Raw genomic sequence first — 27,154 nt, 5'->3', positions numbered from 1 at the left:
AATTAGGGATACCCAGGGTGAGGGCAAGGACAGATGATCATGGTAGACCTCATTAAGGAAACAGATGAGCAGACTTAAAAGAGGTGGAGTAGTTCGTCATCTATGAAAAAAGCATACCTGGGAGAAGAACAGCAAGTGCAAAGGTCTTGGGGCAGGAGCATTTCAAGAAGGTCTCAGGAATGGCAAGGGGACCAATGTGGCTACAGCAGAGAATGGTGGGAGGTTTTATGAGAGGAGAGGGGAGACGTAATAGTCAAATCTCCCAGGACATAATGAGCTGTTAAAAGGATTTTGGCTTTTACAGTGTGTGAGATGAAAATCCATTATGGGATTTTGAGTAGAAGAGTGACAGGGTCTTATCTATATTTTAAAAGATCACTCTGGCTGCTATGTTGAGATAGCTTCTAGGGAATCAAGAGAGGAAGCTGAGAGACAATTTAGGAGTCTTTTGCAGTTAAGAGATGATGACAGCTTGCATCAAAGTGGTTGCAATGGAGCTGGAGAGAAGTGGTAGGATTAAGGATATATTTTGAATTGTCTCTATAGTCAATAGGAATTTTCTGAAAGATTCTATGTGAGATGTGAAAGAAGAGGGGAGTTCAGGATAACTCCAAGGTACTTTGGTCTGAGCAACTGAGATGGGAAAGACTGCAAGCTGAAAAAATTGGGGGCAGGAGATTAGAAATTTACTTTAGGACATGTTAAGTCAAACAATTCATTCACACTATCCAAATTTGGTAGTAGTTATAAATCAGAAGTCCCAGGAATGAGACAGCTTTTATAAGCCCATCCCCTAACTTAGCCCAGATTTTATTAGACGCTTAAGTCATAGCAAGGGCACAGAATGAGAAAGAAAACTTCTATAGTAGATTCATGAATCAAAGAGGTTGTTAGGCTATTATTTTTGGTGCTTTCAAAGCAAAAAGTAGGGAGAGGGGGAATGCAGTATGTTGTCTGGAAGAAAAAACAAACCCAGGGTTTTTATTTTGCCTCACCTCTAGGAAAAAAAAAATTAATAATTATATTACATTAGCTGAATCATCTTCACTGGGCTATAACTCAGACAAGTCAATGCTATGTAGGTCTCTTGAAGGAGGTTCTCCTTTAGTTGGAGGAAATGAAAGTGACTAAGAGCCAGCCAGCAAGGTTAGTATCCAGAGTGGGAGATCACTTCTTTTTCCTCTCAAACTAGACACTCCTTAGTTACTTTACTAATTTCAGATTGTTGTAGGTGGGGGATGATTTGGGATGAAAGAACAGAATTAATAATATGTAGGCAAATGTGCAGAGGGAAATTTATACAATTTATTTTCAGTTAGACTGTAACTGATTATTCAAAAACTTTCCTGATGTGCTTGTAAATAACTAATAATTTTTGACACATTGATTCGTTCAACATTAAATATTTAATATTGTTCACTAACATCACGGATCATATTTGTGGTGGAGGTAATAAAATATAACACATGACCCTTGCCCTCAAGATCACTGTGGGCCTTCCCAGCCTATATCAAGGTTATTTCTTACAGTAATCTGAATGGCATGTGTCATGATTAGGAATGGCCATGAGACAACAATTGGCTAATGAGGTGTTTGCCTGGATAAAACACTGGAAACTCCTCTTGCAGGATGAGGAAAGATATATTTTAGGTGTCAGTGAGGGACAGACAACTGAATGATCACTTCTAATGTTGGTTCCCAGCAATCATCTTTCTGCAGTATTTTTCTACATCATAGGATTTAAAAAAACTGAATTTCTGCTTTAGAAAAATATTTAAAATATATATCAATCATTTAGAGCCTATTAAAGCATCACAAATACTATTTGTATTAGTCGGGTCAGGCTAACAATGATGTGTTAACACACAACCTCCAAATCTCAGCACCTTAACACAGAAATTCAAGTTTTTGTTTACACTGCATATCTAATAAGGTAGGGAGCTCTCCTCTTTAGAGTCACTTTGAGATCAAAATGCTGGAACACTTAGCCTCCTTAGGGGATGAGCTAATGCTTCACTGAGCATTGGTTTCTTACTGCCTCAGCCTGAAAGTGACTCATACCACTTACCTTAATAGCCATTGGGCCAAAGCTAATCATATCATTCCTACTAAACTGAAAGAATCCTAGGAATATGAGGAATATTTGGTGAGTGGTTTTCTTTTCCATATAATCGTTTTATTTTTAAGTAAATAAAAACACAATAAATGACTTAAAGATAGGGTCTTAGTGACCCAAAGTATGATTCTTCTTTAAAATGTATACAGAAGTAAAATAAATAAACAAACAAATAAATAAATAAATAAAATGTATACCGAAGTCAGTGAAAACTATTAAAAAAAAAAAAAACTTTCTCAATCCTTAATAAAAGTAAGACAAAAGGATTAAATTATCTAGTCAGTAGTGCTGCTACCTAGAATGTACCCTATATGAATCTTGCCTCTCTCAAGAGCCAGACCAGAGTAGATCAAACTGAGCCATAGCATCCTGAGGGTCTAGGAGACAGGAGGTTCAGCACCTCCATTAGTTAAAGTGTTCACAAAGAAATTAATCTGGCCCAACCATGTAGGGAACCATGCAGCCTTAGATTTGCCATAAACAGTTCATTGTTCCTCATCAAGGTCTCTGAGCACATATATTACAGGACACAAGGCATATATGGAAAACTGTTTCTACCATTCCATGAAGCCACATTTTATTGTGGAAGGTGGAGACAGAGAGGAAGGAGACCATAATCTATGTTGTAAAGAATCTGAAGGGTTATGGATCAAAGATATGGACTGATGGTTCACAAACCAGGAGCAACCTCACAATTTAGAATATTTCCTTTTTTGTTTAGGAAAAATGGTCTTTTCAAGTATGACTTTCCAAGAAAACCCCAGCTTCCCCAACACCTAATGCAAACCACAAAGTCTCTGAAGAATAAGGCCAAGTATAAAAAGGGACTGAAAACCGGACTTCTTTCCAACATGGTTTAGTTTAAAATCTGGCCATTCTCCACTAATTTACAATCCAGTGATTTTTTTTTAACATTTTTTATTTCCCTTTAGGATCAAGATAAAGCTGTTAAAGAACTGTGGTCTCTCTCTCTGTCTCTTTCTGTGTGTGTGTGTGTGTGTGTGTATGTGTATATGTGTTTCTGATAACCAGCTGTGTTCAGTCCCTCTTAAAGGTCAAAGGAAGGCCCCTTTTTCTTCCCATCTGGCATATTTCTTACAAAGAGCACACTGATATAAACACACATATTCCTCTTGTGCACCAGGTTTTGCCCTTGGATTGATTCTGGGTTAGTCAATGGACCCTCACATAAGATTCAGAGGGAGTTATGCCACGTGGGACCACACATGATCTATTTGTAGAATGGATTCTATATTCCAGACACTATTTATGTGCTGTGTAGGATATAAAGTGGACCAAACACAGACTCAACTCATGAAGTAGCTTTAGTCCAATAGTTTATCACCTGCATTTAGTCAATCTTCTTGAAAGTTGAGGAAAACAAAGTTATATTTAATCATCACAGCTCATGGAGGCAATAAAATAAGGAAAACAGCCAAACACGATCAGGGTGGCATGTAGCAAGAAAAGAGACAGAGGAAGAGAAGATGGAAGAAGGAAAATAGATCTGCTTTGACTCAGTTTATTCCTTTATGATCAGAACCCTGTTCCCTCTGCCTCAGTTCCACTTCACTGTCAGCCTGTTAAGTATTTCAATGTGAATGATCTAGAATGCACTCATTTCAACAAGAGTAAACACTTATTCCCAAACTGCTTCCTCTAAACTTCCTTATTTTTGTCAATCTTTTCAATATTCATTGCCAGACTTGAAACTACAGTTGCGGTATTTTTCCCCTTCTCCTTCAGCTCCTGAACCTAGTTACTTGCCCAATTTTATCACACATCAATTCTCATTTTCTATTATCAATGCCACCATGATAACTGAGGCCTCATCTCTCCATACCCAGACTGTCATCATTGTTTCATACTTGGCTTTCTCACTTTTATTGTGCAAACTCTACACCATCATTTATGATTTTAGCTGACTTTGTTGGGACACCGGAGTTTATTGAGATAATGAAAACTTATGTCCTTGCTAAAAATCCTAACATTCAGAATTTTGATGTTATTACTGAATCCTATCTCATAGCTTGTATTTTCAAAAGCATAAGGACTCTGTGGACAGGATGCAACTCTCAAAGGATGGAGGTTTTCTTTCTCAATCTTTTCCATGCCTTATAATTGAATTGATTTTGACATCTAAGCCATATTTTATGTTTATCCCATTATGCTTTGCAAAGAGACTAAGAGTTATCCAAGGATTCCAAGCTTGTGATGGTGTTCCTGTGTGAATCAGGCATCTCCTGATACTCCACAACTTCAGTGAGTTCTTTCCTAATTAATGACTAACCTTAATGAAAACTCAGTCCCAGAATGTGTGATCCATGAAACACTGAATTGCAACGTTCGACATAAAAAGGCTTTGAAAAATAAAGAAAAAGATACATTAAATGCAGCCAATTTTTATTAAAATCTAAACCCTAGTGTTTTGAGGCAAAACCATTATTTATTAGCTGGAGAAGTTAACTGGTTAATGGAAAGCCACTGAAGTCTCCATTGTTGCTTTTATTACTGTTATTTTGCATGACAAGCTGTGGTTTAGAAGGTACTTTTATAATGATAAGATATTTGGGTATATGCCTAAGAATCAAGAAATGTAAAACTTTTATTAGTATTTTACTAATGCAAGTAACTCAAGTGCCTGATGCAAACTTACATTTGCACTGTCCACAAAAAGAGTTCAGCAAAAGATTATAAAAGACTTAGAGTATAATTACACGAGAAGTGCTAATATCTAAAATACTGAAGCACCAACAGCATTTATCACAATTGGTGATTATAGATTATAGTTTATTAACAGCTTATAAATAGTCACTTAGCACTGTAATCTTAGTATGAAATGCACTGTCCGGTATAAAAGCTCAGAAAATTTTTGTGGAACAAATTAATTCTTTTGAGTACCTTATAAACACTCAAAAGATCCATTCACAAGATATAGGTGAATCACTTTACCGAATCTTTAGAAATAGCTCATTAGGTTTTTGACAATCACTGATGGCCCAGTTTATTTTATGGTTTTAAAAATAATTTTTCACATCTGAAAAATTCACACTTTTCTCCAAAGCAAAAAGCACTTTCATTTGATCATTCAGATTTTTAGTTTTTCTAAGCTGAATTGTTCTAACTTGGAAAACACAGTAGTTCTCCCAAGAGATGCCCAGACCAGCTCATAATTTGGAGTGGTTTGTTTTAGAGCTGCTTTTTTAGCTCAAGTGTGGTCACATGATCTTTTCAGCACATTTGCCTATTATGCTGCCTCTCAGACAAAGCCTAGTCACTTCACCTTTTATTTTTTTTTGGCTGATTACTTACTAACTCACTGTGTTACACATATATGTATTTTATTTTTATTTTATGTATTTTATTACATATGTATATATAAAGAAAGGGGGGAATGAATCAGAAAACTGTCAACTTTTAATAAGAAAAATTTTCCCACCTTCTAAAATTTATTGGCCTAAACACAAACCACTTTGTATTTGTTCCTATTGATTCATATTTATAAGCCGTATTTATTCAGGGTAATACCATAACCCTCTCTTCTTATCTTTATATTGTAAAAATAGAGGATGTAAAAATCAAATCTATATAATTTTGTAGAGTGGACATTGGCTATTCTGCCATTTGTTTTCAATGAGGGGACTAACAAGTCAGAACCTGCTCTTGACTCTTTTGGATTCATTAATGATTTTCATGAACACCCCGTTCTCCTCTTACAAAAGGAACATCTTTTAGGATTCAGTGGTCTCATGCATTGCTCGATGCACTGGAACATCACCCCCGTGGAGCCATGTATCATTGCTGGTGGCTGGGCAGATATTTAAAAGAATGAAAAGGAGGCATTATGATTTTTAACACATTTCAAGGTTGTCTCAATGAGTGCAAAGTCTTGTGCATACACAGGATATTTATGAAATAAATAAGAGGCTTACTTATAATTATTATCCTTGTTTCAGTAAAAACACTAATATATCTTTTCGTCACATAAGATGTTTTGGTGTCAGGCATTTTCAGCTGTTACTGTATCTGAAATCTAAACTGTTCATTTCTTTTTTTTTTCTTTTTCTTCTTTTTTTCCCCCCATTTCTTTTGTGCATGTGAACCAACAAGGGACATTGAAAACATCATGCAGTAAGTACTTTTGTAGGTGCCTTTGGAATTGGGGTCAGCATGATTCACTCACATTCACATGCTGGACCTTTAAGGGCAATGACAAAACTGTCCCTGCTGTCCATAGCTCCATCCATCCAACTAGGAAGATGTGGTTAGTGGATAATCTGGGATCATTGTGGGAGGATATGTTTGCTGAACAATGGGAAGAGGAGTAGGAGAGAGAACTGAGCTTATAATAAGGACAAAAAGCAAGGGATAGAGATTTAGATTTGCAACAATTTAGACTCTTTGCAATGTTAGAAAGGGAGAGGGACCATGTTTCAACTGGGGTTAGGTCAAAATTGTGCTTTGAAATGTTAGATGGATTCTAAAATATAAGATTTTAGTTTATTATTTTTATTAAACTAAATTTAATATAATATGAATACCCAACCATATGGCAAAAACCTCAGAAATCAGTAAAGAGGGGTTGGGTGAGCTTGGTGGTGGGTATTAAGGTGAGCACATACTGCATGGAGCACTGGGTGTGGTGCACCAAAAATGAATTTTGGAACACTGAAAATAAATAAAATAAAATGAAATGAAACAAAATAAAAATAAAGAGGAGGATTAAGACTCACAGTACAAGTTGCCTTACATGTAAACAGCCAACCATACTTAAAAAAAAAAAGCCTAGCATGAGGTAGTGGAAAAAGTGATGCCCAGGGGTGCCTAGGTGGCTCAGTAGGTTAAAGCCTCTGCCTTCAGCTCAGGTCGTGATCCCAGGGTCCTAGGATCGAGTCCCGCATCGGGCTCTCTGCTCAGCGGGGAGCCTGCTTCCCCCTCTCTCTCTGCCTACCTCTCTGCCTACTTGTGATCTGTCAAGTAAACAAATAAAAAATCTTTAAAAAAAAAAAAAGTGATGCCCAAACCTCATAGCCACAGGTACCTTTTCAGTTTAGAAAGTTACTAGTGCCAGGTATTCACAACATGAACCCAACAAGTTTCATTGTGTTCTTCAAGGGAAAAAAAAAAAAGAGAGAGAGAGTAAATATTTGGTTCAACCAAGATGAGGAAACATCGTATTTTAAGACCCAAACAGAGTCTAATCCATCTAGAGGTACAGGTTTTTTAATAGTTGTAGAAATAAGCACCATCTGCGATCCAGAGGACTGGCCTGAGTGATTTGCTTCATGACAGGACCCAGTGGCTAGGGGTCCTGACCAGCAGAGCTTTGTCTGGTCTGACATGTGCTGCCCAGGCAAAAGTGCTTGCTTCTGCTAGCCCCCTCCCCTGACCCATCCAGGAGGCTACATTGCTAACATGGCAGGATGAGAAAGAGTGAAGAATGGTAGTAGCAGTTGATATGATAGTCTCATGCATTTCTTTCTATCTCAAACATTTTGCCTTTTTACAGAAAGCCAATAGAATGTGTACATAAATTTCAGAAAGTATGTAGCTGTCTTCCTTATCTTACCAATGTTCATCAGGACTTTGTGACATTACCTTGGGCCTGTGGGGAACTGGGGTGGGAACAGAGGCAGGGGAGTACATTATAACCCTCAGAGGAAATATATGTTCCTTCTTTCCCAGCATTTTACATGACTTCTTCCTGTCTCTCTGCTCTGCCTTAGCACTTCCAGGCAGAGACACATGGGTTTAACCTGCTACAAGGGAGACCCAGCTCATATTTGCCTGTCTCTGTGCCATTGTTTCTGCCTTCCAGCTGCCTCGTTAAAAACCATACATATTTTATATTAGAGGAGGCACAATTAACTTGCTTTTCCCAAACCGGCCCCTAGCCTGATGAAATGCCAAAGAAAGAAAAATACTTCCTGGATGATCACAGACAATAAGCAAAAAAAAAAAAAAAAGAGAGAGAGAGAGAGACATACCAAGAAAGTGATGGTTTCCAGTAATTGTGCAAGTAAAAATGGGCCCCCAGGCAAAGTGGGAATGCTCCCCTCTTTTGTTGTAGGTTTCTATGCTAGAAAAAAAAGAATTCTCTTTTTTCCCCTCTCTATAGCAGACGAAATGGTTTGGTCTACGAAGGAGACTTTTTGGAGAATGGGGTAAAGTAGGAAAGGAAGAATAAAAATTTAATGCTAAAACTAAAAAGTAGCTGGCACACTGCTCTTTTCTTACTCTCCCTCACTCTATCAAAGTCCGACACCTCAGGCTACTTATGGGAACGGTTTCTAAATCAGGTTGGAAAGCTCACCACAGGAGCCTCTCACTTGCAGATATAGCTGTATGGGCCTCTTTATAATGATGAACTCCAAACCAACATGAAAGATACTTTGGCTGTGTTATATCATTTAAAGGTGCAAAAAAGCGAGAAAACTTTCCATGGATGCCCGCTCAATTACCACTAGGTAAGACCAGAACTTTCTAATCACTGGGAAGGTCAACTGGTGTGGTCACAAAAGTCTGAGAGCTTTAAAACTCCCAGGGACAAGAACAGACACCTTTTTTTTTTTTTTTTTTAAGAAAAATCCTCTTAAAAACACCCTTGAACCATTTTAGTTACTGATGGACTTTGACAGGACAGAGCATAGTGGCCTTGGCCATACAATATGACAAAAGTTGGTTCAGAAGGGTACAATCTGCCCTACCGTATTCCTTTCCAGGCAGATGCTTCCTGTAGAGCCAAGTGCTTATGGTCAACATACAACTTTGTTAGTGTTCTCTTGCCTTACCAGAGATGTGCATCATGTAACAGTAGACTATACTCACAAATACTACAAATCTAGGTCAAGTACAAGCCTCAGAAATTTGCACTAGATTTTTGAAGGACTGGCTAGGTGTGCTATTTTATGACTTCTTGGAATTTCATGCTGCTTCCATATATAACAACACTATTTCACAGCTATCTCACATTTTACTAATAAACTTCACTTATCTTTACTTAATACTTACAAGAACCCTAAACAAAAAAATTACATTATTGTATAAGAGGACTTAGCAAATTTAAGAGGCAGTCACACAGGCAGAGAGCAGCAGAGCCAGGAACTGAACAGCTCACACCTTCTAATGATAACTTTGGTACTGTCAGCATTGTATCCTTACCACTGCTACCTCTAGCTTTCCTGCTTCTGTGAGGTGGGCTTACAGGAAACCCTGGGCTCACCCACGCCCTCACAAATGCTAGTACTTGCTCTGGATCTTTCAGGGTGGGAATACTCTATTTTATCAGAAATGGTCTTCCTTTGTCCCTTTCCTCCTTCCCTTTCTTCCTCCCTCCTTTTCTCCCTCCCTTCTTCCCTCCACTCTTTCTTTCCTCCCTCCCTCCCACTCTCTTGTCTATTCATGCAACTATATAACACATCTGTGTTGAGTATCTGAGTACTTACAATAGACAATGTACATAAACACTAAGTGTTTGGAAAATGAAAATCATGGGATGCATCTTATCCACTTTTAAGGACCAGTTCGAGCCCAAGTGTGGACTTGAAGACTTTTCTACCTGCCTGTTCTTAAAACCCTTTTGCTCTTGTAAATGAAGTGTGCAGTTGTAACTGGAAATACTTTGATCTCCTGCAAAGCCTATATTGATTGATTTCTCTTTATACCATGTGTTCATATTAGCTTCACAGTGAGGTTGGAAGATTTTTTTTTTTACTAACATGCACCCATATGCTATTCATTTTATCTCTCATAGTCCTGGACATATTATATTGTACAGTATATAATATGTACTAAGTTCTCAGTGCTTGATTTATTGGTACTGTGACTCTATTGTAATATAGCAGGTAGATGGGCCATTTTACACCTAAATTCATCTATTTATTATTATTATTAATAATGCTCAGCTTCTCTCTCTTTCTATATTTTTTAAGGTAAGCCTTTTATGTAACCTGATAAAACATCTGAATCTTGGACCTTCCCTGGGCAGCTAATGAAAATTCAAAGTAATTTTTCTGAAAGCAATTTATTTAATTATCCTACTTTATATATCCCATTCCATCTTTCTTTTTCCCCAGGAAGAATATACTATTTCTCTTTGTCTCCTCAAAAAGGGTTGGGAAGAAAGTTTAGTAAATCAGAAAGGGCTCCAGTATGATAAGTAAGAGTTTTTCACTACTTCTGAGACACAGCTCCTAGAGTTATTATGATTATTACTGAATATATTATATATTATATAATTTTTAATAATAATAATACCATTAAAGAGACCACCGCCTCTTTTAGAATTTGTATCCAACAGTCCCCTCAGGGTTAGAGATGATATCAATATTCTCATTTTCCAGCAGGCTTAAATGATATATTTATTTTTTTGCCCATTTATATGCCCATATATATGCCCATATGTTTTGCAAAGAACAGACAATAATTTAACATAGGTTTCCTAATATCACATTCAGCACCCTTTCCCCTGTGTATATTGTCCTCTTTTTAAAATGAACCTATTTATGGTATGTAAAGGATAATATCACTGAGACCAATGTTTTCCACATGTTTTTCCATGGGATATTATAAAAGGTGATAGAAAAAAAGAGGGATTCAGTAAGTCTGGGAAATGGTAGGTTTAACAACTGTTAAGCTTCAATGTTTCTCAGAGCATCTACACTGCTGTTAGGGCCCACGATTTTACAGGAGCACGCAGCATCTCCCAGACTCATTGACACAGCATGTCTGTGTTCAGTGTTTCTCAAACTTATGGGAGAAGTGGTTCATTACAGTGGTTGACAACAACTGAGTTGTGTCCCATACATACTGAGTATGTGTCCCACATACCTGGGGCAATACTGATCTCTACCAATGCCTCGTTTCTCCCAATTAAAGTATTTCACTATCATGTTTTTAAATGAAAGGAAATGATGCTATCATTGAATATGGATCTTACTTCAATAAGATCACAAAAGAAAATGCAAATATGTTTTACTACACCCCACTGGCATTTGAAATTGCATTTGGTACCTGACTTATTAATTTCTTTTTACTACATTTTAACCTGTATAGAGAAGAATGCGATTTCTACCATTTAAACCTTATCGGTAAAATGATGTTTATGTCTTTTTAACTGAAAATATTCTCTTCGGATTTATGACTTGCATCTGGCAGAGAAAAACTATGTAATTTATACAATTTGTTACCACAGTAGTAATAAGAATAAGAGTCACAGCAGCCCTTAGGATCTTACAGAACAAATCTGAAACTAGTCCTTGCTAGTGTTAGGCTTCACTTGGGGGAAAAACTATTTGGTATTATATGTGTGTGTGAAAGACAGGATTTGAGTTTCTATACCCTATAGGAAGTACACATCAGGGATGTGCTTTTATATGTTAAAAAGTGTTAATAAAGGACCAAAATCTATCTTTTTAACTATTTCCTTCTGTATTCTCATACCTTTTAACTAGAAAACTTTGGGAAGAAAGATTTTACCAACAATGATCCTGAGGCCTCACCCTTTTTCTCTATAAAGACCACATCCTCATCTGCCCCTCATGATAGGATCAGAATGGAGTTGGTTCAATTAATCCAGATATATCCACGCAGGATACTGACTATCAAAACTGAATCCACTGTGTGTTTTCTTCTGCATCAGAGCTCTGCAGGTTCTTGTGACAAAATGGCCAAACATTAAACAAAGATACCAAATAAAACAGAAAAAAAAATTAAAATTCTTGCACTAAGCTATCTCAGGTGCTAGACCATTATGTATATATTTATGGAATTGGGGAACATAGCAAAAAAAATGCAGAAAAGCTTTCAAGGGATAAGACAAGTAGACAAAGCAACATTTATTAGTATATAATAACATAAATGCAAGTTTCTTATAGGTTCTTTCCCCCAATTATTATGGAACACCTGCCAATAGCCATATACACACAAAAATCTCCAGCAGAAAATGATTAAAAGTAATTAGAACAGGTGTTTATGGGGCTGGGAAATTAGAAGGGAGAATTTAGATTTTTCATTGAAGAGAAGCCCCCGAAATGTCCCTGCATCCTGTGAAAACTTGAAAGTGGAAGAAATGTCCTATTACTATGCAAGTCCAGAGAAACAAATTCCTGTTGCATTCAGGGAGAAAGTAAGGGATATCAAATCACACCACACCAGTATCATTCCAAAGGGTAAAATAGCTAAACCACAGAATAAGGAATTAGTGTTAATTAGCCTCCATTAGCCCTATAGCCTTGTAAGTCAACATGGAGGTTAAACATTGACCCGTATTGTTGTGGGGCATCTCTTATATACAAAGTGTTTTGAGAAACTGGTGCCTATATATAATAAGTTAGCTTACAGTAATCTTTTTTTTTTAATTTTATTTATTTATTTGACAGAGAGAGATCACAAGTAGGCAGACAGGCAGGCAGAGAGAGCGGAGGAAGCAGCTTCCCTGCCCAGCTGAGAGCCCTATGCGGGTCTCGATCCCAGGACCCTGGGATCATGACCTGAGCTGAAGGCAGAGGCTTTAACCCACTGAGCCACCCAGGCGCCCTTTACAGTAATCTTTTTATTTAGAAAATTTGTCCAAGTAAACATAAAGGGAGACTTCATCCTGACCTCTTCTGACATTTATTCATTTCTTATATCATGGTTTATAGTCTCCTTTCCCATTCAAATAAGAGCTCCTTGTCAGTAGGATCCATCTCTGATTTTCATTTCAGGTTTCTTAAGCTCTACTACTTGCTTTACCCCAAGAAGTATTCAGTACATGGTCAGTAACTTAATGGATGAATAAATAAATTTAAAAATAAATAAAGTGAAGACAGAGCTAGTGGCTCAGACATTTACTCTGAACATATTTTGCAACTAATTATAAAACTGATAGACTCTAATTTAATCCAGACTTATGGTAGATAAAAATTTAATTCCACTGAAATTTGTTTTATTTCATCATAAATGATCTATAGAAGCAATTGAAAGCACAATGCATTTTTTTTAATTTTCAACACAAATTTCCTTTTTCTCTATTACTTAGAATATATGCAATATTTTAAAGCTCCATATACGTTCTAATTTCTTCTCATTATATTTCCATGGTACACATCTGTTTTTAATTCCGAGCAGGAATTAGAGGTTTTGAAAAATAGCATTCTCCTCTCTAGACATGGAATGTTTTAAATGCACTTTCCTAGATAGTAGCTATTCTCTAAACAAATAACATTGAGCAACATCACAATTTAATAATACTCTCTATGCTGTGTGCCGTTTGCTGCTTCAGATGTTGTTTCCCTCCCTAGGCTTTCACTGATTTTCTGCTTAAAATTTAGTAAAGCTGCAAAGTTCTATGAATAGCAGAATATTCTATGAGCTTGTTCTGTTATATTAGAAACAAGTGGAGACTGTGAGTTCCTTGCCTGTCAATTACAGACAAGTTTTGCCTGGTCCCAATGGTTGATGTTATTTTTAAATGATTTTAGTATTATTTAGTACTCAAAGCAATAAAAGCACTTGCAAACAATAATGTCAAACACCAGTCATTTTTAGACAACTTCCACCCCCTATGCACACTCAAATACTTGTTCCTGGCAAAGCAAGACTGTGAAAGAACAGAATCAGAGGTTGGTGCTGGATCCTTTAAGCTGGGGAAAAATCCATGCTCTAATTAAATTACTGCATTGATGAATATTTCATATACATCAAGACACACTATAGAATATCAAAAACATGAAATGTAATTTCTCACTTTAGGGAAAAAAAATGATTTCTTTATCTTGTGGATTTGTACTTGTTTTTTTCTTTAGTATGTCATCCAAGGGTTTAATTATAGTATATGTTTGATGAAGAGTACAAATTTCATTAGAAAAAGTCCCAGGTGAGCTAGCAAATATGTTATTAGATGTGCTTTGACTAAGAAAGCAAGGAAGCAGATTTAGAATGACTGTAATCATTCAAATAATTCTTATAACAAGAAAGGCAAATTTTGAGTAATATTTCCTATTGTTTTAAGAATGCCTAAGAGAGGGCGCCTGGGTGGCTCAGTGGGTTAAGCTGCTGCCTTTGGCTCAGGTCATGATCTCAGGATCCTGGGATCGAGCCCTGCATCGGGCTCTCTGCTCAGCAGGGAGCCTGCTTCCTCCTCTCTCTGCCTGCCTCTCTGCCTGCTTGTGATCTCTCTCTGTCAGATAAATAAATAAAATCTTTAAAAAAAAAAAAAGAAGGGGCGCCTGGGTGGCTCAGTGGATTAAACCCTCTGCCTTCAGCTCAGGTCATGATCCCAGGGTCCTGGGATCGAGTTCCGCATCGGGCTCTCTGCTCAGCAAGGAGCCTGCTTCCTCCTCTCTCCTCTCTCTCTGCCTGCCTTTCTGCCTACTTGTGATCTCTGTCTGTCAAATAAATAAATAAAATCTTAAAAAAAAAAAAAGAATACCTAAGAGAAGGTGATGGTAAAGATTACTTACCGATGCAGTAAGTTCAAGTTCTAGGCCCCAAGGAAGCTCTATAATTTTTAAATACAAAAACACACTTATAAGAACCTCCATCTTCGGGTCTCCTGCAAAGTAGGCACTGCTTGGGTGGTTCACTTTAATCTGAGAGTTCTATCACTGAAACCCCGAGTTAAATGTTCCCAAGCATAAGAGGTGCGACCCATAATTCTATAATGTGCAGTACAACACACACATCATAGTGGCTCAGAGTCAATCAGAAGGAACAGGAACTCCACTTATAGGACTTATTTTAGCAAAAGGCCAATCCTCACCTTTCATTTATATGTCTTTGTTAAAGGCTTTTTCAGCCCAAGGGTCTTTTCTTCTCTCTCTTACCAATTTCCTTTGAGTGTTGGCCTTCCGTTTCAACTGAGTTATTTTGATGATAATGTTTCCTTTAAGATGATTATTTGTTTAAAGTTCAAGCTAATAAAAGTAACTTAACCCACTAAAAATATTCTGGGGAGCAGAACAACATTTTAGGATGTTAATTGCTCATGTTAGCAGTCATCCATGAAACATATGTCGAAAATGCTCTTAAAGGTTCCAAAATGTCTCCTACAGCTATAAATCTTTTACAGGTACAATTATGCGGAAACAGAAATAAGAAAAAGTGCATCCAACATCTGGAGTCAGATGGTTTACTGAAGTAAAATTACAAAATTAAATTTAAATGAACTTAATTAAAAAGAGGAAGGGGATCCAATTTAATATGGACATTCATCATGTCCTCATTGAAGTTTCTTCTAGCACCAGAAAAATAACAATAGTCTGAATACAAAAGTTGGATAAAGCCTCTAATGGAGTGTGAAAAGATGACCAAAGAGACACAGTCGGGCAGAATATATTCTCTTTTTCTCCCTGCTATATTAATGACATGGAATACCCAATTGTTTTGAAAAGACAATATCAGTCAAGAAAGTGAGCTTGGAAACTTATCTGTTTCAACCATCTCTTCTGTTTAGAGTTTCACTATACAAACTTCATCACTTAAGGATGGCAAATACTAGGTTCAGGTTTTCTTTTCTTTTCTTTTTTTTTTTTTAAGATTTTATTTATTTATTTGACAGGCAGAGATCACAAGTAGGCAGAGAGGCAGGCAGAGAGAGAGGGGAGGCAGTTTCCCTGCTGAGCAGAGAGTCCTAGGAGGCGCTCAATCCCAGGACCCTGGGATCATGACCTGAGCCAAAGGCAGAGGCTTTAACCCACTGAGCCACCCAGGTGCCCCTAGGTTCGTTTTTTAATTCAATTAAACATGATTGAAGACTAATAATATGCAGCAAAAACAAGCAAAAAATACCAAACAGGAAAATGTTCATTTCAAATCACCTGCCCCTTTAGTTCTCGTTCTCTAAAACAATAATATTAACAAAACAGATGAGCATGGGGAAGGGAAAGGGGGAAAAAAAGAGAGAGGGGAGTCAAACCATAAGAGACTATTAACTATAAAGAATAAACCGAGGGTTGATGGAGGGAGGTGGGGGGGGATGCACGAAATGGGGGGTGGCCATTAAGGAGGGGACTTGTGATAAGTACTGGGTGTTGTATGTAAGTGACGAATCACTAAATTCTACACCTGAACCAGTTTTACCATATATGTTAACTAACTGAATTTAAATAAAAACTTGAAATTTAAAAAAATATTATCATCATCATCAAAATGTTGACCCCCTTTAATACTGTGGTACTGAGTTCTTATTGCTCACTAATCGGTTTCTGTCTTCCTAGTTCTTAAACACCCTTCTTAGTTCTATGCTATCTTATATGCATTAGTTCTTCTTAGTTCTCTGCTATCTTATATGCATATCGGAGACAGATTAAGAAATAAAATTATCCATAAAAATTACGTATCTATAGTTATACGAAAAGAATAACATTTTATTTTATTAAACTGACAGATTCTAGAAAAGACAGCCAATGTTATTTGGCAGGTGTTTGCCCCTTGGTGGTTCTACATATGACGGACATTGCTAGAAGTTTGGTTTATGAAAACTTTACACGATCAGCTAATACTCAGATTCCGGTCATGTCATCTTTCCTTTCTTTTCCATAAATACTTAGTTTTTTTCATACTTATCATTCACATATTTCCTTCAGATCCTCCTTATCTAAACGAGAGACTCCTAATACCTCCCCTTCCCATCTAACGCAGCACACACTCACTGGGCAAGTGGAAAGCAGAAAAAAAGAGTCAACAATGGAGGAAGCCACAGACAGTTTATAACAGTGTGCTGAACACTTTCAAATACATTAGAGCAGTTCACACAGCAACCCTGGGTTGAGAGAACAGAGAATAATAACACTCAGGTAACTCCCTCAACATTGGACAGCTGGTAAGTAGCAAAGCCAGAATTCAAGTATCAGCTCTTTGGATGCCACCTCCCATGCTCTTAACTCTATCACATTGCCTCAGATACTGCAGCTGCTGGGAACCATATTAAGGAAAACTGAGGAGTATAACAAGAAGATTGACTCTTATCTTGCAGTGGGGATAGAGAAATAACCAGTGGTAGAGGTGTGAATGAATAATGAATAATTTTAACTGTTAAGAAAAGTTCATTCATCTAAATCATGTGTTCTTCACTGTCCCAGCATTTGATTCCCATAAAAAGTATAAAAATATTACATTTTAGGATTTTTGCAGTATCTCTACATTGTAGGAAAAGAAAAGAAAAAACAATTTTATAATTCACAATAACGCCAGTGATACTAATGGTCTGTGTCAGTAACTGTGACCCCATTCTACTCATAATCCATATGTATATTTTTAATTTTTGTATATATAGTATATATATATATGTATATGTATATATATATATATACATATATATATGTGTATATATATATATATATAGTTTTTTTCAGAGAACTGAATACCTGCTCCTAAAGCCACAAACAGAAAATGGCTTAATTTTCAGAGCTATTGGGCCTAAAGCATTAGATTTAACTATAAATTGCATTTTAGTCCCATTGAGTGACCGGCTAGCTACAGTGCCTCCAAAAATGTTATGACTTCCCTTCCCCCAAAATGTTGACTTTAGAAGTGTCTTAAATGGTAAGAGGAAAAGTTGAGAGTCATTTATGATTCTGCTAAAGTTCTGCAAAGACAGAAATTCAGGACAAAGGAAAAGGTCACTAGAACTTGCAAAACACATACCTTCACTCAGTTCAGAGCACGTGACATTGAAGATGAGCAAAACTGTGGGGTAACCAGTATTTTAGAGAATGCACAGAATGAGAAAATGTAGTACTTCTAAAGAAAAAGGGAGAACACAGTCACGTTGACAGTTACTCATTCATTCACTGTATCAAGAAATGGAACAGGCCAGGAGATAAAAATGGGGAGGGGTTAAGTAGGTTGGTGGGGGAAAAAAATCACAAAAGGAGGTCGTTAAAGTTCAACAATGAATTCCAAAGTTAAGTCTATATCTGATGTGCCAAACAGTGAATGCAGTGTTCTGCTGATAAAGGAATTTCAGGCGGTTCTTCTGATTTAAGAGGAACCACTGGATTCTATGATGACAGAACTCAGAGGGAGCCAGCCCATTCAGTATAAGACCCCCTCACTGAAGACCACTGTTTGGCTCAAGTCAAGAGAGTATCTGTGTGTCTTGAGTCATACAACTCTTGTGAAAGACAACTGTCTCCTCACCAACAGCCAAAATGGGAACCTCAGAACTCTTCATGCTCTTCGAAAGGTCTGCTTTGCCATCCTTGAATCGTGCAGTCAACACTCTACTTGCCCCAAACACTTACAGTGTCACCACAGTCTGTGAGAGCAGCAGGATAGCTATCACCAGGCCCCTGCATGTCAGTCACTGTCAGATCTTGTCCTTTCTTCTCTAACACCCATAGGATTTTGTTCACTACTTGTACTGACTCTGGCCCCGTACCTCTTGAAACCCTTTCCCTGAGCCCTCTGGGACATAAAGTCAAATCACCAGTAAGCCCACTAATTCTCAACTTCCTTTGGAAACTTCCCTTCCACTTTCTGCACTAGTTGAAATCTGGTTCCCCTCCATAACACTGATTCCACTAAAGCCCTTCCAAGATGTAGCTTTTTTCTCATAGATCCCTATAACCAAGGAGGCTGAAAGTATGTTAGGTGTCCTCCTTGCTCTTCATTACTGCACCTAAAACATTCTCTCTCCTTCATCTATAAGATTCCAGCTTTCATTTCCAAATTATCAGGCTATACCACCCTCCATCCCTGCCAGTGCTGCTTCTACCATTCTCCAGTTGTTTCCCCCCCATTAGCTGGAATTTTTTGTGCCTGGTTCATGATCACTCTCTAATACTTTTCCTATTTAATTTTTTTATGTTTGCATATCCAATATGATGATCCTTCCAATATCCTATCCTCAGTTCCTGGACTTTCTCTCTTCCAAGATCTCATTAGCCATCCTTCCTAACCCACTCACTTACACAGTCTTACCTCTGACCTTGTTAACTGTAACTGCAGCACCTAAAAAAAATCTCCACTTCAAATATTCCTTTCTCTGGTCATGACTGCTTATCTTTCCTGCTCATTTCCTTTAATATCTCAAATCCTACAATTCTGCAACCCCACCAGGACCTAAAATCCCCTCTCTTAGTGTCCCTGGGTTTTCTCTCCCATGATATCTTCTCCTGTTTCCTTGCCAAGGAGATCATCATTATAATCATATCCAACTCTTTTTTTTGCTTTGGTGAACTTTCCTGGTGGAATCATAAGCCTAAATAAAGTCACTCAGACAACCACTTGGTGACCAAATTCACGCATTCTGATATGCCTGATGTTTAGTAGATAATCAAATGAGAATTTCCGCATACACTCACATCTGTGCCTATACTTAACTCTCCGATTACTGTGGATAAGTGGCCAGAAGTCTTAGTCAAGGCCAGCCTCTCCACTTAGGCATAGAACCTTATCCTGCCCTCTTACTAGAATTACTACAGTGTGCTCCTAAGTCATTTCCCCACTTATACCTTGCCTGCCCACTCCAGGTGTCCCCTTCTACTGTCCACTCTCAACATAGCAGCCAGATCCTCATAAAAGTATAAGTCAGATCAATCATGCCACTCCTTAATCCAAAACCTCCAAAGCCTTCCCATCTGAGTAAGAACCAAGTCTTCAGTGGCACCAGTTCTCTACATGATCTGGTTCCACATTGTCTCTCAGACCTCATCTCCTACTGTCTCTCCCTTTTTCACTCCAACCTCAATGCCTTCCTTGCTGTTTTACAAATATGCCAGGCACGCTTTTGTCTCAGAGCCTTTGCACTTGCTATTTTCCCTGCCTAGGAAACTCTAGGTATTAGCATGGTGTGCTTCCTCATTTCCTTCAAGTCTTGTTTCAGAAGGTCTCAAAAGTTGTATCTAGAAAATCTCTCCTAAGTCACTCTGTAATTCAACACTGTCCCACTCTGCCCTGAACACATCTATTTTTTCTCTTTAGCACCCATCTATATATAAAATACATATGGGTGTATAAAAAATACATAAACACTACATCTTTTAGATCTGTATCTTGCTCAGTGCTCATTTTTCCAGATTGATTTTTCTTTTCCAGGATTACTAGAAGGTATTCCAGGGAGGTAAGGGTTTTTATCTGTTGGATTTACTTCAGTATCCTTAGTACAATGCCTAGAAAGACCTACTTGGTGATCAATAATTTGTTCAATGAATGGATCAACAAATAAATGGGTGTATGAAGGACTAGGGAATGAAAAAAACAGAAAGTTATAATGTTTTTCACATGGAAAATTAATATTTAGAGATGGCTATTTTTGCTAGGAAATCTCCTGTATGGGAAGTCAGGATTTGAGGGGGAAGGGGATACTAGAATACAACAGTTTTCACAGTGGTACAGTGACAATATTAACAATACAGCTCATTGAGCAACACAAAAACACCAAGATTAAAGTAAATCCTTGAATAATTCTAAAATTACCATGTTTAATCTTAGCAGTAACTGTCATTCCTTGAGGAAAGAGATATTTGGTAGATCTTGCCCTTTCTGTTTAACCTGCAAAAGTTTCACTTTTGATGATGTCTACTTCCTACTTTTTCAGACATTCCCCCCCTCCACACACACACTAATATAAGCAGATAGATTCTAAAAGCTGAAACACGTGACCTAGGGGTAGGTTGTCAGAACATATCTCTTTGACTAATACTAGGATGTAATCATACTATGCCTACACAATTTATGTTTCTCAGCTCCCCTTGCCCTCGACACTCCCAAACAAGTGGAATTTATGTTTTTAAGTTTCTAAAATGTTTTCCAGGATCATATTTGTGCCCTTACAATGTATGTTTATAATGTATCTTTGGGTAGTTAATTAGAATTTTTTGCAGATGGTTGATAAGACAGCAGAGAACACATTATTGAAATGATTCCTCCTCTTCCCCCTCAATTCCAGAGAATCTTCCAGTGATATATAAAGATTGTCTTTTATCAGAGGCTCTCAATCTATTCCAATTTTCCATAAGTCACTGTGCTCTAATGACATTTTGTCAGATGCAAAACTTAAAAATAAAAGGAGAAAATTCACTTTTGACTTTATTACACCAAAAATGTCTGAATGATAGATGGGACCATTGCAGATATGGTGGTTGTTTGGTTCCTATTGTTAGTCATGGGTTATTTTGATCCACTGCAAAGAAATAGTAGGTGACTAGAATAGAAAATACTTGTAGTTTTCTGGAGCTTCAGTGAAACACTAATCAAAGTAGCTGAGATTTTAGAGACCCTACTTGAATTTCTATCAATTTCTATCATTTCATGATCCCATTACTGGGAGGGTCTTAAGGATTCCTCTCTGCTTATTATACCTCATCTCCTATTTTTGCTTTGGGGAGAAGAAGAGGTCAATGACTGAAAAGAGATATTACCTTTTGAATTGGGAATACTGAAAACAATAGTATCCAGATCAGCTAGATCCCAAGAAAATTGTTTCACTGAACTTTTAGTAGTATGGTCTGCTCTGATGATTAAAAACCACAGTTTTTAGACTAATTGGGTCAGTTACAAACACACAAAAAAATCTGTATGGAGTATCCTGAAATAACATTTTCCATACTTAACTTTATTCCTATCTTATTCTCTTTGGTTACTCTTTCAGATTAGTTGCAGAATTTTGTGACCCAAAGAAAATTTAAACTAGATTCTAACATAAAGACAGAATGAAACATACCCAAGCTTGAAGGATCATTAGTTACTTTTGTCCTCTTAGTAGAATAAATTAGTAGGAATGAGGATGGGTTTAATTATTTAAAGAAGGTAAAAATGATGCTACCCTGTAGCTGGAGGTCTTGGGACCAGGGAAGAGGATGATAGTGCATGTAGGTAAACAGCTTCATAACAAAGTTCACAATGAACTTTGGATTATGTGCAAATTTTATCCCTAAAAAAACTAAATGGGTGATAAACTTGGTTGGTATTTCATACGTCAGCCAATTTCTCTGACCCACATCAATTAGGTTAACATTCTTCTCTGGCACTCTGGATAAAAATTTGGACTACTATATTTAACTCCATCCATTATTAATAGTCCTTGATTGCTTCTAACATTACTAGATAAACTGGGAAATCTGGAAGATTTTCTGTAACATGTAATTGTTGGAATTTCCTATATATTACCTAAGTCATGTTTTCTAATAATTACGGCTTTATTCTTTTTAACTTTAAATTCAATTTAATTGACATATAGTGTGTTATTGGTTTCAGAGGTAATTTTGTGATTCATCAGTCGCATTTAACACCCAATGTTCATTCCATCAAGTCCCCTCTTTAATGCCTGTCACCTAGTTATCCCATCTCCCCACCCACCTCCCCTCCAGCAACCCTCAAGTTGTTTCCTATAGTTAAGAGTCTCTTATGGTTTGTGTCCTTCTGTTTTCATTTTGTTTTTCCTTCCCTTCCCCTATGTTCATCTGTTTTATTCTTTAAATTCCACATATGAGTGAAATAATATATTTGTCCTTCTCTGACTGACCTATTTCAATTAGTATAAATCCTCTAGTTCCATCCATGTCACTGCAAATGGCAAGACTTTGTTCTTTTCGATGGCCAAGTAATATTCCATTATATACACATTGCTGCTATAAACATTGGAGCAAATGAGCCCCTTCGAATCATTATGTTTATATCCTTTGGATAAATACCTAGTAGTGTCATTGCTGGGTCATAGGGTAGCTCTATTTTTAACTTTTTGAGGATTCTCCATACTCTTTTCCAGAGTGGCTGCACCAGCTTGCATTCCCACCAACAGTTTAAGAGGGTTTCCCTTTCTCTACATCCTCACCAACATCTGTTGTTTCCTGAATTGTTCATTTTAGGCATTCTGCCTCAATGAGATGGTATCTCATTGTGGTTTTGACTTATATTTCCTTGATTCATTATGGCTTTATTCCTAAAGGACACGTGATTAACTCTTCTTTGCAGGGGCAAAGACTATAGTGTGTTCAAGCAAACAGTTTTTTGGCCCAAGACACTTCCCCACCCCCAATTCATATTGACTGTCTATGTTTGTAGTGAAATCGAGTCAGAAAGTAAACTCAGGGCTATAGGGGTATATTTATCTTAGATATCAAACACTTAAAGCAGGATTTATGGAAGTCAAAGGCTGTGGGTCAATATCCAAAAAAAAAAAAAAAAAAAAGCTGCACTGTAAACAAGTAAAGGACTTTCTGAGTTGTGAAGGAGAGGAGAAAGGAGACTGGGAAGGGGTGGAGATGAAGATAAGGGGCAGGAAGATAAGCAGAAACTCTGGTTTAGTAAGAAAAAAAGTATATATCTGAAAAAAAATAGAGTGAGAGAGGTCTGGGAAGGACTTATTCACCTCAAGAATCAACGCTAGAGATCCTTTCTTCCCTACCCAGCTGACAGGAATGTATCGTAAATATTTTTTCATTCTCACCCATGCTGTCCTTTTGGAGTAATTCTAGGACACTGAAATTTGGGGTCAATGCATCATAACACCAGAGACTGGTTCAGATACAAGTCAGGGGCAGTTATAACAACTGACTTTTGTAGTTAACACAATTTAGAAAAAAAGCAAATAATTAGAGCTCAGAACAACTGTAAGACTTTGCTCAATGTGAAGGCATATGTGACGACCTGTTAAGAAACTTTTTGACATAATTCCCAAATCAGACAAGTGCTATTAATAAGGATTCAACTTTCTAGCAATACTAAGTTCTGTGTAATGACTTTAAGTTTCTCAAAGTGTTTCCCATTTATTATTTTATCATTTTATAAATCTACAGAGGAGTATAGTGAGTATTAACCTCATTTTACTAAGGCACAAGAGTTAGTGATTAAGATTTTAGAGGCAAAAGAAAGAAAAACGAACAAACAACAAAAACAAAAAACTTCTCTAGCTAAGTCACTATAATGTTGGGATTAGGATTTAGGTCCATTGGTTCCTAAATCATTCCTCTATTATACCACCCTACATCTGTGTCTTCTTTCCCAAACAAATCTGTCTGGTCTCTCGCTGTTGCAAAAGGATTCAGTACCGCCTGGTTCTGATTAGGAGCTCCAGAGGTTAGGCGCTCCAAGTCTACTTTCAAGAAAAACTTCCCATACCCCAAGGGACACAAATCAGTTCAGCATGATCTATTGGGTTTCTCTGGTAGGCTTTCACTCTTGATAACAGAAAACATTATTTGATATACAGAGCTCAGATGAAACTATGACTTCCATGGTTCAGAAGTGAGTGACCAGACAGCCTCCATGGAGGTTTATTGTTTCATTAAGGCCAATCACATGCATGCTTCTTTCACTTTTGTTTTTCTCCTCAAACTGCCCAGCCTTGGGGATTTTAAAAAGCCCTGTTCAGTTTAACTCTGGCCCTTATGATATGTGAGATTTAATGACTTTCATTAGGATGTTATCTTAAATTCCGTGTATATATGAGAAACCATGACTTATGTATGGGAGTTAGAGCTTGGTGGGAGTTCCTAGAAAGCACATCTAAATCATGAAATAAAACATTAAACTCAAACACAAAGTAATTTAATTTCTAAAAGGAATGTGGTATTCAGATAAAAGAAACCATAATAGTACATTCATTTACTTTTATATGTATGAAAGTGTGAGGTTGTGCCGTCATTTTCAGGTATCAATTTTAAGTAATGCATCTTCCAGGCTATTTAATAATCATTCTTCCATTGTTCCATAAATAGATTATGTGAATACAAGCTGTTAAACTAAAAGTTACCTCAATAATATAACTGAATAAAACAGCAGGGAAATTTGAGAGGAATATACTCAGAAGACTAAATTTGAATACTGAATTGCCAAAATATATTCTTTGAAAATTCACAGATATAAGGCCATCTGTGATATACAAAAATGGACAAAGAAGTTGGTTAAGTCACATTTTGTTCAATGTATTATGGACCCGCTACAGGGACACATGAAAATGGAGACCCAAACATGTAGAAAATATACTAAGATGGTAGCCATCAGAGAACTAAAAAATGCAGAATATAGTCTCACCCTATGAAGATCTGGCTCACCCTGAAGTTGGTAATGGAATGAATATTGTTACTAAGTTTAACCTTTTCAGTTCAACAGTTCAGAGTCCAAAGAATCTACCTGGTGCATAGATGATCTTGTTGGACTCCAGTCAACCACGTCATGATACATTTTCTACTTTACATTTGAAATGTATCTAGACACTCTGTTCTATACCATAAAATATGGAATATGTAATTAATATTTTATTCAGTATTTTATTTGACCTCAGATCTGAGAGTGTGTGTGTGACACATATATGTAAATACACACAAAGTGGAAGACTTCTTTTTTCGAAACAAACTTCTAATAACACAATTTACTATCCATCTGCCAACATCTTCATCATTATGACTGTCTTTAAGGACATCATCGGGTTGTGCCTCTGACATCAACAAGCATCCAGCATATCACCACACCATCAACATCAGGCAGTCTTCATTTTTATGCAATCACCTGATTCACTACCAATTTGATTCTTTTAGAAACCCAGTCTCTGGACCCATACTGAGTTTATGACTGAACCATAAGGTATTGAAAACAGAATCACATCCCCTTTCCTTTTTCCCAATGATCTTAACTTTTGCGTTCCTTTGTGCCCTAATAATCATATCTCTTCTGAATAGAAACTGTTTCATTGTTCAAAATGGAAACTATTTACCCCCCTCGGTCCAATTGTACAAAAATCTAAAAAAAATCTTGGTATTACTTAGTTTCCCTATTTTCACCAATGCAAAAAATTCTAAATTCAACATTTATGGACTATAGATTTTTCTTGTGTTTCTTTTGGTTTTATACAAGGTAATAGAATAGAAACTCATATGGGTCAAAAAAATATTACATGTAAACAACTTCACTTTCATATATAATGCAAAAAGCCAGAACCCAGTATTATTTAATGTCCTTCATTGTTATATCTTTAAATCTTACCTCTGCAGATAAATGTGAAAACCCTTAAATTGCTGGCCTCAGTGTTCCCATGTCAAGTGGCATATGCTCAGATTGGTGATCCTGCCAAAAGTCACAAGAAAACGTTTATGAGACAGAGGCTGATGGACGATTATTTTAATCTTGCATGTCCAGCACTGCCGGCAAGCTTGGTTTATGAATGCCTGCTGCTGTTTTAATGATAAGACCTCTTAAACACAGCTGAATGCAGTGCACCAATGGATTTTCTTTCTTTTTTTTTTTTTCTTCCCTAACTAGGAGACTGATTATTGATCTCCACCTGGATGTTCCTATTGAGAACACGCCATTCACAAATGCAAGCAAAAAGAATTACGGTGCACACTGCATGGGTAGTTTTAACAACCTACAATAGGGACACAGTTTCCATGGAAAGGAAAGGAACAAATCCAGTCTTAATGAAGTATATGTTTACATGACTGAAAAGTTTGTGGACATTCTATGGGCCAAGCATTGGATAGTCCAGAGCATCTGGGTTTTGACTGGGTGCCGCATCAGAGTGAATATAGGACCCCAAGGATGTCCTATACTCCTACTCTAGGGAGGCTTCCAAGTTCTCCCTATCACTCTTGGAATAGAAGCTTTGCAGGTAAGAATGGACAGATCTGACTACACTACTTAACTAGAGGGATTTGAAACCAGAAGTGGCTATATAGAAACAGAAAGGATATGAGCCCAGTGGGAAACTCGAGAATTCAAAACCTGAATACAGGAGGGTGAAAAGTAGATACATGAACATCTCTAGGGACCCCCTGAAGCTGCTTGAAAAACCAGAGAAGCCTTAGGTCAGAATGGATTGTCTATTGGGTTTAACCCAAAGCCTGTGACCCTCCACTGACTAGGGTCTTTCAGACACATTCGGGGGTTCCAGGTCTTTCGCTGGTGGGAGGGTAAGGGATACATGTTTTCAAATGCGTCTGGGTAACTCTGTAGCTTCATTCAGAGTAAGAGATATCCATTCACTTGTTTACCACACATTTGTTTCTTTCACTTTCAGAACCAAGATATTTTAAAGCTAGAAAACGTCAAACATAGTAATACTTCTATGGGTTTTTATTCTACCAGGGTATGAGTGTGCGTGTTAGTTTGTTTAAT

At 37.2% G+C, this 27,154-nt stretch overlaps 1 protein-coding gene across 15 annotated transcripts in view; it reads right to left on the bottom strand.

Moving 5' to 3' along the window:
* SEMA6D (semaphorin 6D) overlaps positions 1 to 27,154 on the bottom strand; it is a 597,430-nt gene that overhangs the window by 351,919 nt on the left and 218,357 nt on the right. For all 15 annotated transcript variants that reach the window (XM_047735954.1, XM_047735950.1, XM_047735963.1 and 12 more), the window contains exon 2: positions 26,024 to 26,104. The gene's annotated coding sequence lies outside the window, so the exon portion shown is untranslated. The remainder of the gene's footprint in view (positions 1 to 26,023; positions 26,105 to 27,154) is intronic.

This window comes from Lutra lutra, chromosome 7 (genome assembly GCF_902655055.1).
Source record: "Lutra lutra chromosome 7, mLutLut1.2, whole genome shotgun sequence".
Lineage (NCBI taxonomy): Eukaryota > Metazoa > Chordata > Mammalia > Carnivora > Mustelidae > Lutra > Lutra lutra.
The sequence above is the reverse complement of the archived record's forward strand: the minus strand, read 5'-3'. Positions and strand labels throughout refer to the sequence as shown.